The sequence below is a fragment of the Nuphar pumila genome, chromosome 3, assembly GCF_984573655.1.
Source record: "Nuphar pumila chromosome 3, dmNupPumi1.hap1.1, whole genome shotgun sequence".
Classification (NCBI taxonomy): domain Eukaryota; kingdom Viridiplantae; phylum Streptophyta; class Magnoliopsida; order Nymphaeales; family Nymphaeaceae; genus Nuphar; species Nuphar pumila.
In genome coordinates this window covers 101127984-101143578 of record NC_143251.1, presented here as the reverse complement: position 1 = coordinate 101143578, position 15595 = coordinate 101127984, and positions in this window count along the sequence as shown.

Sequence of the window (15595 nt, the reverse complement as noted above, 5' to 3'; positions counted from 1 at the left end):
ATAATTAAACTAAGTCAAGCACACTTTTGACCAGACAAGGACAGGTCCCATCATGGTCGCCAAACTTGTTATCGTCGCGAATTTTTTCCCCGTCTTCCCTTCCTTGCGGAAGAGAGAGAGGGAAACGCTTTCGCGATTCAAACTTGACCGGATTTTGGAAAATGTTTTGAAATACTCGCCTCCGTTTTTGAAAATTGTGGGAAAATCCATGGGATGGGGCTCGACCTATCGGTACAAGGTTCGACCGTTCCTGCCGCCTTTAACAGGGGTACTCGAACCAAGGACCAAAATTGTGCTTGACTTAGTTAAATCATCGAAATTATGTTCTATCCTAAATGCACAGAGAATTCAGGCATGTGCTATGAGATTTTGGAAAATGGAAGTAGGAAAAACATGATGTATGCTTGAAAAAAACATTTGGAGTTGAAAAACATTTCTCAGGGAAAAGGTCAATTTCTCAAGAAACTCAGATGAAAAAGGGCTTTTGAAATCACGGGAAAAGTTCATAAAGTTGTGAGAAAATCATGAATGGTTGAAAATCTTGGGAAAAAGGTGAGCATTTGAAAAGGGAAGCACTTCTCAGGAAAACTCGAACTTTGAGGATTTTCTGAGAAAAATGATGGAAATCTTGAGAAAATGAAAAGAATTTTTGAGAAAAGGTAAACATTTGAAGGAAAATTGCTTGTCAAGAAAAGCTTCGAGTTTTTGAAAGCTTTCTTTGGAAAATGATTGAAATTCATTGGAAAATTCTTTGGAGAGGGAGAGTTGAAACTTGGGAAATTGAAATCCTGAGAATCTTGGCCTTGAAACACTTGGAAATTGGGTTTGATCTTTGAGGAAAATTGGAAACTTCTTTTGGAAATCTTAAGAAAATAACCTTTTCCATGGAAAACTGTGGGAAAAACTTGACTTGGGAAAACCGATTTTGGAAAATCCTCAGAGTTTCTTGAGAAATTGATTTCTTGAGAATGAAACTTTCTTAAGGAAATCATGGGAAAAGCAGTGTTTTCATGATGCAAATGATATGAGTGTATGAATGCACTTTGAAAGATTTTCTAAGAAATTTGTTGGAAAAATGTGCATTAAGTCAAGATAAATCCTTCACATATCCTGACTGTGGTCATGAATATGTTCAGAGTTTAATTGATTTAATGTACAATACTTTACAAATATTGGAAATATGATGTGCATTTTAAGATAGCCTAAGAGTGTAGGCCCAATGTGACTGGTAGAAAGATGATGGATCTGGGTCTCGTCCATATTCCGACTAGGGCCGTAAATATGGACTCCACCGAGTTCATCAACTCTCTAAGAGTTGGTGCACGTGCCATTCGTGTCCATCCACAGTGAATTTTGAAAATTGAGATATATGAATCATAGAATCAGGATATTGCAGGAATCAAACTACATGAGATGCAGCCTAAGCTAAGCAATAAAAGTAAATATTATTCCAAGGTTGATTATTACATCTCCGACATAAAAAATAAAAAAATACGTAATGAAAAAGAATCAGCTTCCTCCGGATTTTCCTGCAAAATGAGAATTAATACAAGGAAACCATGGAAATAGGTATATATATATATAATATACAACAAAGAGATATATATATCTATCAAAATGCTAAAATTGGTGCTAAATGACATGTAATAATGGAAGTGTATTTATATGAGAAAAATAAATACATGGATGCTCATATATGAAAATAAGTGCACATGAGGGGATATATATATATATATATATATATATATATATATATATATATATATATATATATATATATATATATATATATATATATATATATATATATATACAAGTATATATATATGTATATGTATGGGTACATAACATATATATATATATATATATATATATATACATATATATGTATACATATAGGTAGATGTACAATAGATATACATATATATAGATATATATATACATGTAATGAGAAAATATACATATTAACGAAAAACCCATATAAGGGGTAAAATCAGAAAATACAGGTATATACAGTTTCTGTGGGCGATTTTACACAGCCGTATTTCCCAAATTATAATATAATTTTCAGTAAAACTGGGTATGGAGCTTCCCTATATATCCCTAACAAAACCTGCGAAAGATGGTACAAAAAGCCTAAATGGATATTAAAATATTCATACATGAACATGGCTCATTTTCAAGACTGCACACCTGTAGCAGAAAATGGATATAACATATACGTGCAGAAAATGTACCCTGAAAGCACCAGGGGCTGTTTCAAGGATATCGTGAAAGGGGTATGATGCACGGGTCAAATATACACCACAGAAATGCGATATTGGGCATAAACTGTAGCCCATGTAAAATCAATGTTTTAGCCCACGTGACCCTCCCTCCTCATTTTACACCAACAGGTAGACACCCCATCAGCAGGAGATAAATTTTAGCTACAGCAAGGTGATCATCAAATGCACCACCGCCCATCAATTCAAAGTCACCCATTTTCAGCACTAATGGATTCTAATGATGCAATATCGGAGAAATTGTATGTGCCATAGCCTAACTATGTAAGATCAACTATCCTTAGCACACAAAAAAAAAAAAGAAGAAAAAAAATTTTCAACTGCAGTTAATCTGAAAGGCTGCAATATAAATATTGAAAAGAACATGAAGATGAGGAAGCAATGAGACATAGCCCATGATGGAGTACATAGGCTTTGTTGTTCTCAATCTACGTCAGATAGGCGTGCTGAACAAGCATTTCATTGGTGTCGATTACCTGGGTCAGCCTCTTGCTGCAGTGAAGTTATGAAATGATCCAACTTATGGGGGGGGGGGGGCTGTTCTGGTCAATTGCACACGGAATTGGATACTCTCTCCATGGAAATCCAATAACACATTATGAACACAAATCCTACCCGATAGGATGTAAAACCCATATGGTAGATTCATATTGATTTTAATAAGCAACCAGTTACCGTGAAATGATAACATATCGGCTCTTGTTATAACAGATATTTCTTCCTGAGGTTTGCTATAAAAGCTACAAAACTTATGGTTAACTGACAGTGGAGATAAGGCAAATGTCAATCAAATGGTAACCAGTTTGGGCCATTGAAAGATCACTGGAACACAGAAGCAACTTACAATGAAAGTAAGGTTACCAGATGTAAAGTAAGATGCAATGCAGAAAACTGATGAGACAGTAAAAACTGAACATAATTAAGAAGAAGATATTGTGCCTGAGTTAAAGGCACCGTTTGCTGTTCGATAACCCTTGCGGGTATCGCTTGATGAGATGCGCATGCTACCCCAAAACCGTATGTGTATGCCGACCTTATTAAGATGCAAATTGTTTAGGCAACGTTAATGTCAACACAGGATATGCGTGGGACGATAGGGGAGTGAAAAAAAAAAGTCACCAGGTTTATAAAAAAAAATGAAAAGTCATAACAGGGGAGATGCTATGCGTGAGCAGTAGATCAGAAAAAAGAAAAAAATTAAATTTATTTTAGCAAAATTCTGATAAAAGCTGACTTTTTCCCATGGTGGAGACCTTCATACAGAAGTCGATGATATGCTGGAGGCGATGGTGCCGACATGAAAAAAAAAACATATAGGAAAATGTTATAATGCTCGTGATGTGAAAATCATCAAGAAAAGTTTTAGATTATGGAGAAAGAGGAGGCAATTCTGTCAAAATATGATGTTCAGATCGATGATATCATTGCAAGATATCATCGATCGTTCATGGGGAAACAAATAGGGATGCAAACCTCATTGATTGAAGCAATGGGTTCACGTTAAGCAGCATGATACTATACTAACAGAGATTACGGATGATGGAATGCTCATGCGGCAGGGTTATGTCATGGCAAGGAATATCAAATATAAAATGACGGAAATAAGAATCTCACCTAATCTTTTGGGCTGTGCACCTCCTGGCAGGGCTCTTGGAAACCAATTTACTGAAGGAAAGCAATCCAATGTCCTAGGTTGATTGTTAAGAGCTGGTATTTCCACAGGGTCTTGCAGTTTTTTTTTTTTAACCTTCTTCGCCTCTTTTGGGGTTGGCCCCTTTCCTTTTTAATGGCCGGTCTCCTGCTAGCCGAGGGAGAAAGTGGCGAAAAAGGGGAGCCAAGAGATAGATTTCCAAACGACGATCCCTCTTCCTTGGCCCTTCCCCTTTCTTAATAGCTAGCCCCCTCTCTTTTCCTCCAAATCTGATGCCTCTCAACTGGTTTCTTGATAACCTTTAAAACAATATTTTGAAATTTTTTGAAATCTCGCCGTTTTGAGAGGGGAGACGGCTCCTTTTTTTTAAAAACTTAGGTAAAAATGGGACTTTGGGTAGGGTTTCACGGTGGCTCCATTTTGGGGCTGAAAAGTAATGACTAAAAAAAAATGAATTTTTGTTTCTTTTTTAAGGTGGTGCCACCTCATTGGATTTGAAAACTTTTTGAAGTATATAAAAAAGTTTGCTTCTCTTTGGCAAGGAGTCTTAGTGGGGTGCCACCTACGTGGGCCCACTAATTATTTTATAAAAAATCAAATAAAATAAATAAATAAATAAATAAATTTATAAATCGGTGCCACTTCCGGATGGGCATTGTTTTGAAAATAAGAGAAATATTTGAAAATTTGAGTATGACACCACCTCAGGGTGGGTCCCACATCACTTATTTGAAATCAAAGCCAAGTGAGATATTTTTGGAATTTTCATAATAGTAGGCTAGTTTTTTTTTTGGAAAACACGGAGCAAAATTTGGCTTGATTTCGAAACTTGGAAGAAAATGGTTCTTCAGGGCAAAATTTTGAAAGAAGTAGGGAGATTCGGAGCCTTTTTGTAAAAGTTTGAAATAAGATCTTATGAATTTTTGAAATTGTGTCCCCCTCTTTTCGACTGGCGAAATTTTTGAAATGTCAAAACCATCCAGATTGTTTTCTTGAGAAAACTTTTCATAATTCGGGGTCCTGGGGGTAAGATGGGAAGAATCGATAATTTTGAAAACCCAGGGTTTTAAAATTATCTTTGAAATATTAATAACTCGAATCTGGATTGACATTTTTGAAAATCAGGAGTTTTGGATCTCAAAATGACATGCCGTGCAGTGAAATGATATGAAATGCTCGTGCAATGCTATGCAAAAGACATGTCCTACAAAGTTGCCACTCTGAATTTGGATTTGAAAATTCTGACTTCTGGTTAAGCACGAGTTTTTGAGGATTTGCAATTTGAGGGTGTCTTTGAGTCTAAATAGAGAAGTTTTGAGACTCGAGAATGGAATTTAGGACTTTCTGCAAGGTTCAATCTTGGAAAATGACTATTTTGCCCTTCATTGGTTCCAGAGAACCGAAATGTGATGATTGGTGGAAATGTCAAGAAGGTGAGTGAAAATTTGGGGTGTTTACAAGGGTCTAGAACCCAATTCCACCTTTTGGATCTCAGGATTCAGATTTACAATCCCTTTAGGATTCATAACCCAATTCTACTTTGGATCTCAGACTTCAGATCCAATTCCATTTTAGGATCCAGAACTCAATTCTACTTTGGATCTCGGACTTCAGATCCAATTCCATTTTAGGATCCAGAATCTAATTACATTCCCAAGTCTAGATTTCAAATCCACTTCCATTTTCGGATCTAATCTGAATCTCCTAAATCCATTTCTATTTTTCAAATGCCATTTGATTTTCTCAGATCCATTCTAAGATTCGAATTCAATATCACTTCAAAATTTCATCTTCTTCTCCTGAATCCATGATTAAATTCAAAGTCCATTTCTGACTTTGAAGCCTCATTTCTTTATCTCTCATCAAAATCTTTCTTTTCAAAATCAAGATTTATTCTTCCAACTCTGATTACTTTAAAGACTTAGAACTTCTTTGACCTATCTCAAGTTCTAAGTCAGATTTTATCATCCAGAAACCATTTCTTCACTCCATTATCAAGTTCATCTCAGAATGCTTGAAAAATTTTCAAAACATCTTTCAAAAAGAGCATACATCATTGTATTGCACAAGCATGATTCTTTGTGCATTTAGATCTTTAGGATAAATTCTTAGATGATATTTAGGCAAAGCAAAAGGCATAAATTCGATCCTTGGTTCGATTACCCCTGGTAAAGGCGCCAGAAACGGTTGAACCTTGTACCGACGAGTGAATCCTGTCTCTCCATTTTCCCGCAATATATTTCAAAATGGAGGCGAGTAATTTTCTAAATATTTTCAAATTAAGGTCAAGTGAAACCCCGCAAAAGAGTTCCTCTTCTCTCTTTCTTTCTTTTCTTTTCTCTTCTCTCTTCTTTTCCATCTTTTATTTTTCTCCCTTCAAAAAGGAGGAAAATAGAGGTTAGAAAAGGAAAAGAGAAGGAAGAGAGAGAAAGATCAAGAGAGGAAAAAATTTGCGATGATCACACAATTGCTTGGCCTTTTATTGATTATTGTGAGACATATTCTAAGTCATACTGCATCAGTAAGACTTGCCATTTGGAGACTCGTCCGCTGAAAAAAGGTTGCTCTAGGATGTACTTGAGAGGATTGAGTTTAGACAAGATTTTGACTTCTGATACCAGTAGATAGTGTCTCAACTTTTGACACATCCATACCAGAGCTAGGCAGGTCTTCTCTATTTGAGAGTATTTCTTTTCATAGTCTATGAAAGTCTTACTCACATAATAAATGGTGTGCTCTATCAAGCTGCCTTCTTTGTATTGTGCCAAAAATCCGCTGCATGCAACCTGATTGACTAAGATATATAGCAGAAGAGGTTTTTCCAATTCTGGCGGCTTCAGGATAGGAGGATTGAGGAGATACTTCTTAATACGATCAAATAATTGCTGACATTCTGGTCCCCATTTGAACTTCACTCCTTTTCTGAGTAAGTGGTTGAAAGGTTCGCATCTCATTACCAAGTTGAAAATAAATCGCCGAATTGATTGCATGCGTCCCTAAAGGCTACACAATTCTTTGAGATTCGTCGAGAGTGGCATATCAATAATAGCCTTTGCTTTGGCTTGGTCGACTTCAATTCCCTTTTTACTGACCAGAAAACCCAACAATTTGCCTTATTCGACTCCAAAAACACACTTTTGAGGGTTAAGCCTTAACTTATAAAGAATGAGTCGCTTAAACACTTGATCAAGGGCTTCGAGGTGATCTTCTTCTTCTTTAGATTTCACGAGGATATCATCAACATACGCATCCATGATTTTACGTATTTGATCGTGAAAGATGACGACCATCGCACATTGATATGTTGCTCCTGCATTCTTGAGCCCAAATGGCATAACTGTATAGCAGAAAGTGCCCCAAGGCGTAGTGAAGGAAGTTTTTGATTGGTCGCGGGCAGCCAACTTAATCTGATTGTAGCCGAAATATCCATCCATAAAAGAGAACATGGCATGTCCTGCCGTGCTGTCGACTAGAAGATCAATGCTTGGGAGTGGATAATCATCTTTCAGAGTCGCTTTATTGAGATCTCTGAAGTCTATGCAAATCCTTACTTTGCCGCTTTTCTTTAGAACAACGACAATATTGTCTAACCAATCTGGGTAGTCAATAGTTCGGATAAATCCTCCTTTGAGCAAATCTTCGAGTCCTTCTTTGACTTCTTGTTCTATTCTGGGATCCATTTTTCTCAATTTCTGCTTGATTGGCTTAGCATCTGGCTTTAAAACGAGGCGGTGTTCGACCAATTTGGGGTCTAAGCCCTGCATATCTTCATATGTCCATGCGAACACTTCTTCATGTTGCTTGAGAAAGTTAGTGAGCCTTTCTTTCTCTTCTGGGCTCAGACTGGTACCAATCTTTAAAATCTTGGGATTATCCTCTGGATTGACTTCTTTAGTCGGATCTTGTACTAGAGTAGATGGTTCATCTTGCTTCTGAACTGAGGCAAACTCTGGTAATTTCTGAAGAGACTGATCAAATTCTGCATAATCATCTGACTGCTTTGCAACCTTGCTATCTTCTGTGCTTGCTTTGACTCAGTGAATTGCTGTCGACTTCCAGAAAGCCTTTGGGTTGAGAACGAGCTTCTTGATTGTTCGAAAAGTCATTCTGAAATTTTGGATAAGAAATTTGGTTCAGGTAAAATTGCCCATCATAAGACAAACAATCATTTGAAAAGAACCATACATAAATGACATTGAAATTATAAAATGAGGAGATAGAAAAGAGAAATAGATGGCATCCAGATAGACAAAGAAACTTGAAATTTTATTGATTTTGAATTGATCAAAGACATTGATAGAAAGAGACATTTATTTGGGAAAGAATAGAAAGGAAATAACAAATGGTTCTCAATGTGCCCCTTTAACAAAAACAGTCTTCTCTTGTGAGCCTTCGCCGGAAAACCCTAGTCCTGCTCTGTGGGGACGACGCTTTTGAATTATTGGCTCGATGCGGCCATCTTCGTTTTTACCTAGTCCTTTGAAGGGTTGATAACCATGCTTCAGAAGTAAATCAAATCCCTTTCTTGCTTTCATGAATTATGGGAACAATAGATGATCTTTGATAGTGCTGTAGTTGATCCGACCTCCAATCTTAAAGAATTCAGGACCTCTCCATCGGGTCATGGCTACAGTGTGCAGGGATAATTCTGATGTTGTCTGGAGTATTTCCCGACTTTCTCCGAGACTGATTTCTTCACTTTCCCTGATGCTGAGGATATCTGTGGTGAATGACGGTCGAGGGATCATGGGCTGCGGGAGCCTTTCTTCTGGGTCTTCTCCCAACACTGTTGTAATCATTCCACCTTTGGACCATTTTAGACATTAATGGAGGGTGAAAGGTATTCCATTTGCATTATGGATCCACGTTCTTTCGAGCAGTAGATTGTAGGTGGTGGTACATTGACCACATGGAAAAGCACTTAATGTATGGAATAGTTGATGAACACCTCCAAAAATATCTTGCCTTTAGTCGTTTGACCATGATTGTCAAACCCATATATGGTGATAGGATCTGGAATGTACTCTTCTTCCTTGATCCCTAATGCCTTCGCCGTCATTTCAGGACATATATTGAGGTTGCTGCCTCCATCAACTAGCACATGGGGTACTGTCATTCCTCTCACTCGAATAACAATGTACAAGGCATTGTTATGAAAGGAATGAGGCTTTGGAAGGTCCTCATCCGAGAAGGTGATCAGTGCATTTGTCATGGCTGTATTCACAATTTGAGTCATGTCTTCAGGCGTGGTACTGGGTTTGACTTTAATTTTTCTAAGCAAATCATCCAGTACTTGTTGATGTTTGCGTAAACTCTTGGCTAAGTCCAAAATTGAAACATTGGACAGAGCGGTCAGAGGCTTTTGAGTTGAATTTTCTCCCTTTTTTGGAATGGATTGGATAAAGTGTTTTGGGAACCCCAGAATTTGACTGGCTGCTGTAGGAAATACTTTGACTGGCTCTGCTGACACTTTTAGCTTATCAAAAGCTGAAATTATGTCCACCTTCTTGGTGGCTGGGGTTGCTTGTCGCAGCACTAATACCTGATGCTAAATTTGGAGATCTTGAGAAGAACACGGCTTGATGTGTTCTTGAGGCTGGAAAGGTTGTTCAGATATTACGGCTGTGGTGTGAGGAGGAAACAGTTGATTGAAAATGTCCATTTTTTCTTCTTCTTCTCCTTCCACCAAGAGATTTTTGTCAATAAGATCCTACACAATGTTCTTGAGAACGAAACAGTTCTTAGTGTTGTGTCCCACTGTCCTGTGGAACTTACAAAATTGATCTTTCCATTTCCCCATAGGCACAGGGAGATCAGCCAGCCTTGGCAACTTGACCATCTCCTTCGACAACATGTATTCGAGCACGTCTTCAAGTGATTGATCGAGAGGAGTGAATTTTCGGTCGTAGCTCCATCCTTCATGTTTGGTCTTCTCACGCAGTTTCGGCCCTTGATCTTGCTGAGGAGGCTTGCTGTATTGAGGAGCAAGCTTCATTTTCTGATCACCTTTGTTGTTTGAATTGCCTGTGGCATAGCAATAATCTTTCTTCTGCCCTTTATAACGATTGTTGTTGTTGTTGTTGTTGGCAGAGTAGGTGAAGTGAGTTCTCTTCTTCTGTTCACCTTGGGGATTATTCTTGAAAAATGTGAAGCCTTCATAGACTCCATTCTCCACGCTTAGCTCGAGCCATTTGGCTCGTTCAGTCAACTCAATGAAAGTACAGGATGGTGTGGTGGAGATTAATCCTCTCAGTGGTTGCGAAAAGTTGTTGAGGATTAGTGACAAGGCATGCCTTTCTGATATGGGATCCCTCATTTTATTGCAGGCTGATCTCCATCTATGAATAAAGTCCCGTGCTTTTTCATTTTCGTTCTGCCTTAGATTGCAGAGATGACTTAGTGTCGAGAGCGCCTTTGTGTTGAACATGAAGCATTCAATAAACAAATTCACAACTTTATTGAACTCCTTGAGCTCAATAGGATTGATATGCTCAACATACCATTTAGTTGCAACTCCTTCCAAGCTGGGGGGGAAACATAGAAACAGTGCTCTGTTATCCCTCTTGAACCTTGAGCACTCAGCAAAGAATGTGGCGAGATGAGCTTTCGGGTCGCCAGAACCATCGAACTTGATGAACTTTCGGGGAAGATTTTTCAGGTCTTCATCACCTTCTAAGCCATCATAAAAGTCCTCGCTAGTGAAGACTTTCTTGCCCTTGTTGTGGGCTTGCAAATCCTTAACCACTATGGCCATTTCCCTGAACTGTGATTGCAGAGGGTCTTCTGCGACATGGCTCTTTGGTGTGCGGCTCCTCCTGCCATATTTCTGGAATGTTGGAGGCACCTCATACTCTTTATTGGTGTCTTTCGCTGATTCTGTCTCATCTGAGATCTCTTACGGCTGAACTTGCTTCTTGAAAGTCTTGATTGATTTATTATCCTTGCGACCATAGAACTTCTGCCTAAATGGATTCTTTTCTGAACTGGTCCTGGGTTGTTCACTCATCATCTTGTTTATCATTTTTTGGAACATGGCATACATCTGTGGATCTATGCCATCGTCTTCTTGTTGTTGTTCTTGACTCCTGATGGATCTGGGGGAATTCATTTCTGCTTCTGATGTTGATGAGTACCGAGATGTTGTTGTTCTTTTGCCTGATCTTGTCTGAACCATCAAATGTTGTGGATGCTCTCTGCAGGGCAAAGACCTAATTAGATTCTGAAGGAATTGGCTTTTGGAAGAAATATTTGTTGGAAATATGGTAGACAATTTGAAAAAGTATCACATTACTAGGGATTGAGTTGTCGCAGAAATCACGACAATTGTGTTGTCATTCTTTGAAAGAGAAATGAACAACGAAAATGTGCCTTGTTACCTAGGCGAGGTCGTCAAACCACAAGTAGAAAGAGAGAAAACTTTATTGAAATGATAAATTTTGAACTTTTATTGATCTTGACAAAGAGGTGGAGGACAAACAATTTCCCACCATTCATGATAGTCGGCAGATACTTTAGGACCAGGAAAGAATTTGAGAGAAACAAAGGAATCCCAGCCGTAGCGGGCAGAATGATATGCCCCAGACCATTCTGCGGAAGTGAGATCGAATTCTGCCATAGCTCCTGATAACAATCGGGCTTTGACATACTGCTGCCTCTGAGAAAACTGTCGAACACATCGCTCCGGTTGGTAGTAAGTGCAGAAGAAGGGTCCCAACAATTTGAATCGCTTGTCATAAGCATATGTGTATCTGAGAGAAGACAATTGTAGATCAAAGTAGTCCCATACTATGTCATCTTCTTGAATGCTATCAATCATGAACCGGTACTGTGCCACTAGAAGAAGTTCTTGACCATTGTATCTGAAAGAATTTGCTCTGGCTGGAACATACTGGAAGAACCAGGATTGAAGCGCATAGACGCATCCTTCGACGAGAATAGACTCTCCAAGTGAGAAGCGGGTCAAACCCCGATACAGGAAAGCGAGCGCTGCCATAGCTATGGAAAGATGGTTGGTATGTTGGCTTCCCCATCTTCTTATGAGCTGGATTATTCTGATATCCATGTAGTTTTGTCCATCTGGGAAGAGGGCTAATCCTACAGTGCATGGAACCATTGCATTCTAAATTCTTTCTTTAGTTGTTCTTGATAGCGAGCTGACTTCGACGAAGGTTCCATATTGATGATATAACTCAAGCAGATTGACATATTCATTTCCATTCAACTGGATCAGGGGCCAAGATTGACGGCCTGTCATACGAGCTAAGGAGTCTCGGGGGTCCAAGCCCTTGACATTGATCAGGAATTGATGCTCTAACGGATCTCCTGGTTGACCGGCTGGTTCTGGTAATCCCATAATTTCTGAAAATTCATCCATTAAAATGGTCATCTCTCGCTATGGGAACGAGAAGGTACATGTCCGTGGATTCCATCGCTCTACCATTGCGTGGATCAGGTTGCCATTTACTATCTGCTTTCCGACTGCTAACGCTAATTCTAATCCGCACTCGCTCAAATGGTCCGAGAACATGCGAGAAAAGCTTTTGAGCCATGAATAGTACCACTTGGGAATGAAAGTTCTGGTGCTCAGGGCTCGATGTTCAGGACGACCTTTGCCCACCTCGTAGGAGATGTGACCTTCTAGAAAAATAGGATTGATTTGACTGGATGCCATCGAGTTGAAAACAAAGAAAGACTCAGAATCAGACTGAGGAAAATTATGAAAATTTTGAAAACTTGCAGGCAGGATATAAAATGGTGCTGAAAATTTGAGATCTAGTAGAACGGGAGAATGAAAAATCACCTGGAGTTTTGAAAGAAATTGGATATTTAGGAAAATCATCCATGGTTTGAGAAATAAGAGGAAAAATGAGAATGTGGATTTTTGGAAAAATATTTTTGGGTGAAATACGAGAGGAATAACAAACAGTCACATCCTGCACAAACATTTATGCACATACAACACTCCCTAGAAGGCTGACTCTAGATGTATTATTTTGAAAAACAGATGTAGGACCCTAACCCTAACACTAGGTTCATATCATCTTTGTTTGATCTAGTTATGCCGATATACTCGAAGCAAAATCCGAGGTACGTGGCATATAATTTCAACTCTGGTTCTAAGGTAAGGTTTTCCAACATCCTTGAGCGCCTACCGATATACTTCGGACTGTGGCCCGCGGTACGTGGCAGGGGGGTGTTAACCCAAATAAGTGGCCCAGTTGTGAGGCTCTGTCCCAAACTAGGGTTCTGGAAGAGAGCCCAGCAACGTGAAGACCGGGTAAAGATAGGTAAAGGGAGGTTTGAAAAAATGATCACATACAAGAAATAGATGGCTTTAAAACCTAAAGAGATAGATTTTGAAAATCTTTGGAGAAGCATACATTGTTTGCATTCAGATCCTAAATTGAGGAGAGTTGTATTTAGACCTAAGTCTATGTGTGCATGAAAATATCTCTTTAATCTGGTCCTACCAAACCATGCCTAAGCTATATGCAATCAATGTCAGCTAGGTCAGAATCTAGGCTCCTAGGTTCACATGATATCAGAAAGTAGAGAGCTGACATTTTGAGAGCACAGTTTCGATAATTGAACTAAGTCAAACACACTTTTGATCAGACAAGGACAAGTCCCATCACGGTCGCCAAACCTGTTATCATCGCAAAATTTTCCCTCTTCCCTTCCCTGCAGGAGACAGAGAGAGGAAAATGCTTTCGCGAGTCAAACTTGACCAGAATTTTGAAAATTTATTTTGAAATACTTGCCTCCATTTTAAAAATAGCGGGAAAATCCATAGGATGGGGCTCGACCTGTCAGTACGAGGTTCGATCGTTCCTGCAGCCTTTAACAGGGGTAATCGAACCAAGGACCAAAAATGTGCTTGACTTAGTTGAGTCATCAAAATCGTGTTCTATCCTTAATGCACAGAGAATTCAGGCATGTGCTATGAAATTTTATAAAATGCAAGTTGGGAAAATATGATGTATGCTCAGAAAATGTTTTGGAGTTGGAAAATATTTCTCGGGAAAAAGATGGAAATCAGTCTCTCAGGAAACTCTGATGAAAAGGATTTAAAATCTCGAGAAAATTTATAAAGGTTTGAGAAAAATCATGAATGGATGAAAATCCTGAGAAAATGGAAAGAGTTCTTGAGAAAAGATGAACATTTGAAAAGAAAAACATTTGTCAGGAAAATTCCAACTTTAAAATTTTTCTTTGGAAAACGATTGAAATTCATTGGAAAGCTCTTTGGAGAAGAAAAATCAAAACTTAGGAAATTGAAATCCTGAGAATATTGTCCTTGAAATATTTGAAAATCGATTTTGATTCTGGAGAAAGATGAGAAACTCCTTTTGAAAATGAATCTTAAGAAAAGAATATTTTCCAGGGAAAATCACGGGAAAACTTGACTTTAGAAATCCAGCTTTGAAAATTGTTAGAGTTTCTAGAGAAATCGATTTCCTTGTAATAGAATTTTCTTGAGAAAATCATGAGAAATGCAAGTGATACCATGATGCAGATGACATGAGTGGATGAATGCCTTTTTATGAAAATCCTTTTTATTTTAGGAAAATATGCAATTTTAGGATTAAACTAAGCAGAATCATCATATACTCCGACTATGGCCGTAAATATGTTTATAATTTACTTAGTTAATTCTAAAATATTTTGTAAAATTGAAGGCATGCAGTGAAATTTTAGAAGATAGCCTAAGAGTGTAGGCTCAATGTGGCTAGTAGAAAGATGTTGAATCTGGGTCTCGTCCATATTCTGACTAGGGCCGTAAATATGGACTCCACCGAGTTCATCAACTCCCTAAGAGTTGGTGCACGTGCCATTCATGTACATCCATAGTGGTTTGGAAACAAAATGCATGAATCACATAATCAGGATATTGCGGAAATTCAAACTATATGATATTGTAACACCCCAAATTTTCCTCATCCATTCTCAAACAACCCTCCTCGGGTAGTGCCAATCCTGTTAGGTCAGTGTAGGAGTCAAACCTCGAGTCAGTTTCAGAAAATCACCATTTTACCCATTTTCATTAGGAAAATTACCATTTTACCCCTAGGTCATCCTGGACCCCAGTCAGTCGGAGTCAACCAAGCTCATTGGTCAGTTCAAGACAGTTAGAATATCAGTCATATCAAGCTCATCTGAGCTCATAATGAATAAACCATTTTCATTTCTGACCATTCTTGCCAAAATGGGATCATTTCTTCATAAATGAGCTCATTTCTCACTCAAATCCAAGCCAATTGTCTCCGAGTCAGTCATTCATAGTCAGTCATATTCCTCAGAGTCTAACTTGACCTCACCAGGAGTTCAAGTGCTCTAGTTTCAGTTTGAAATCATTTCTAAATGTCCAGGAGCCCATTTTAGTCCATTTCAGCTCTTTTAGCTGAAATTGAGCCAAGTTTAGTCAGTTGAGCTAGTGTTTGAGCCTCGATTTTAGTTCACCTCAGTATTACTGACCTTTGTTTCAGCTCAAAGCCAGCTCAAGTTCATAATTCACTTCACTCCAGTGACCATTCTGTACCATTTCTCTAAAAATGACAGCTTTTCTTGAAAATTCAGTCAGAAAGGTTAGTTGAGTCAGTGCCTGGTCAGTTCATTTGAGTTCTGAAACTCTAAAACCCAGCTCAATCTAGCTCATCTC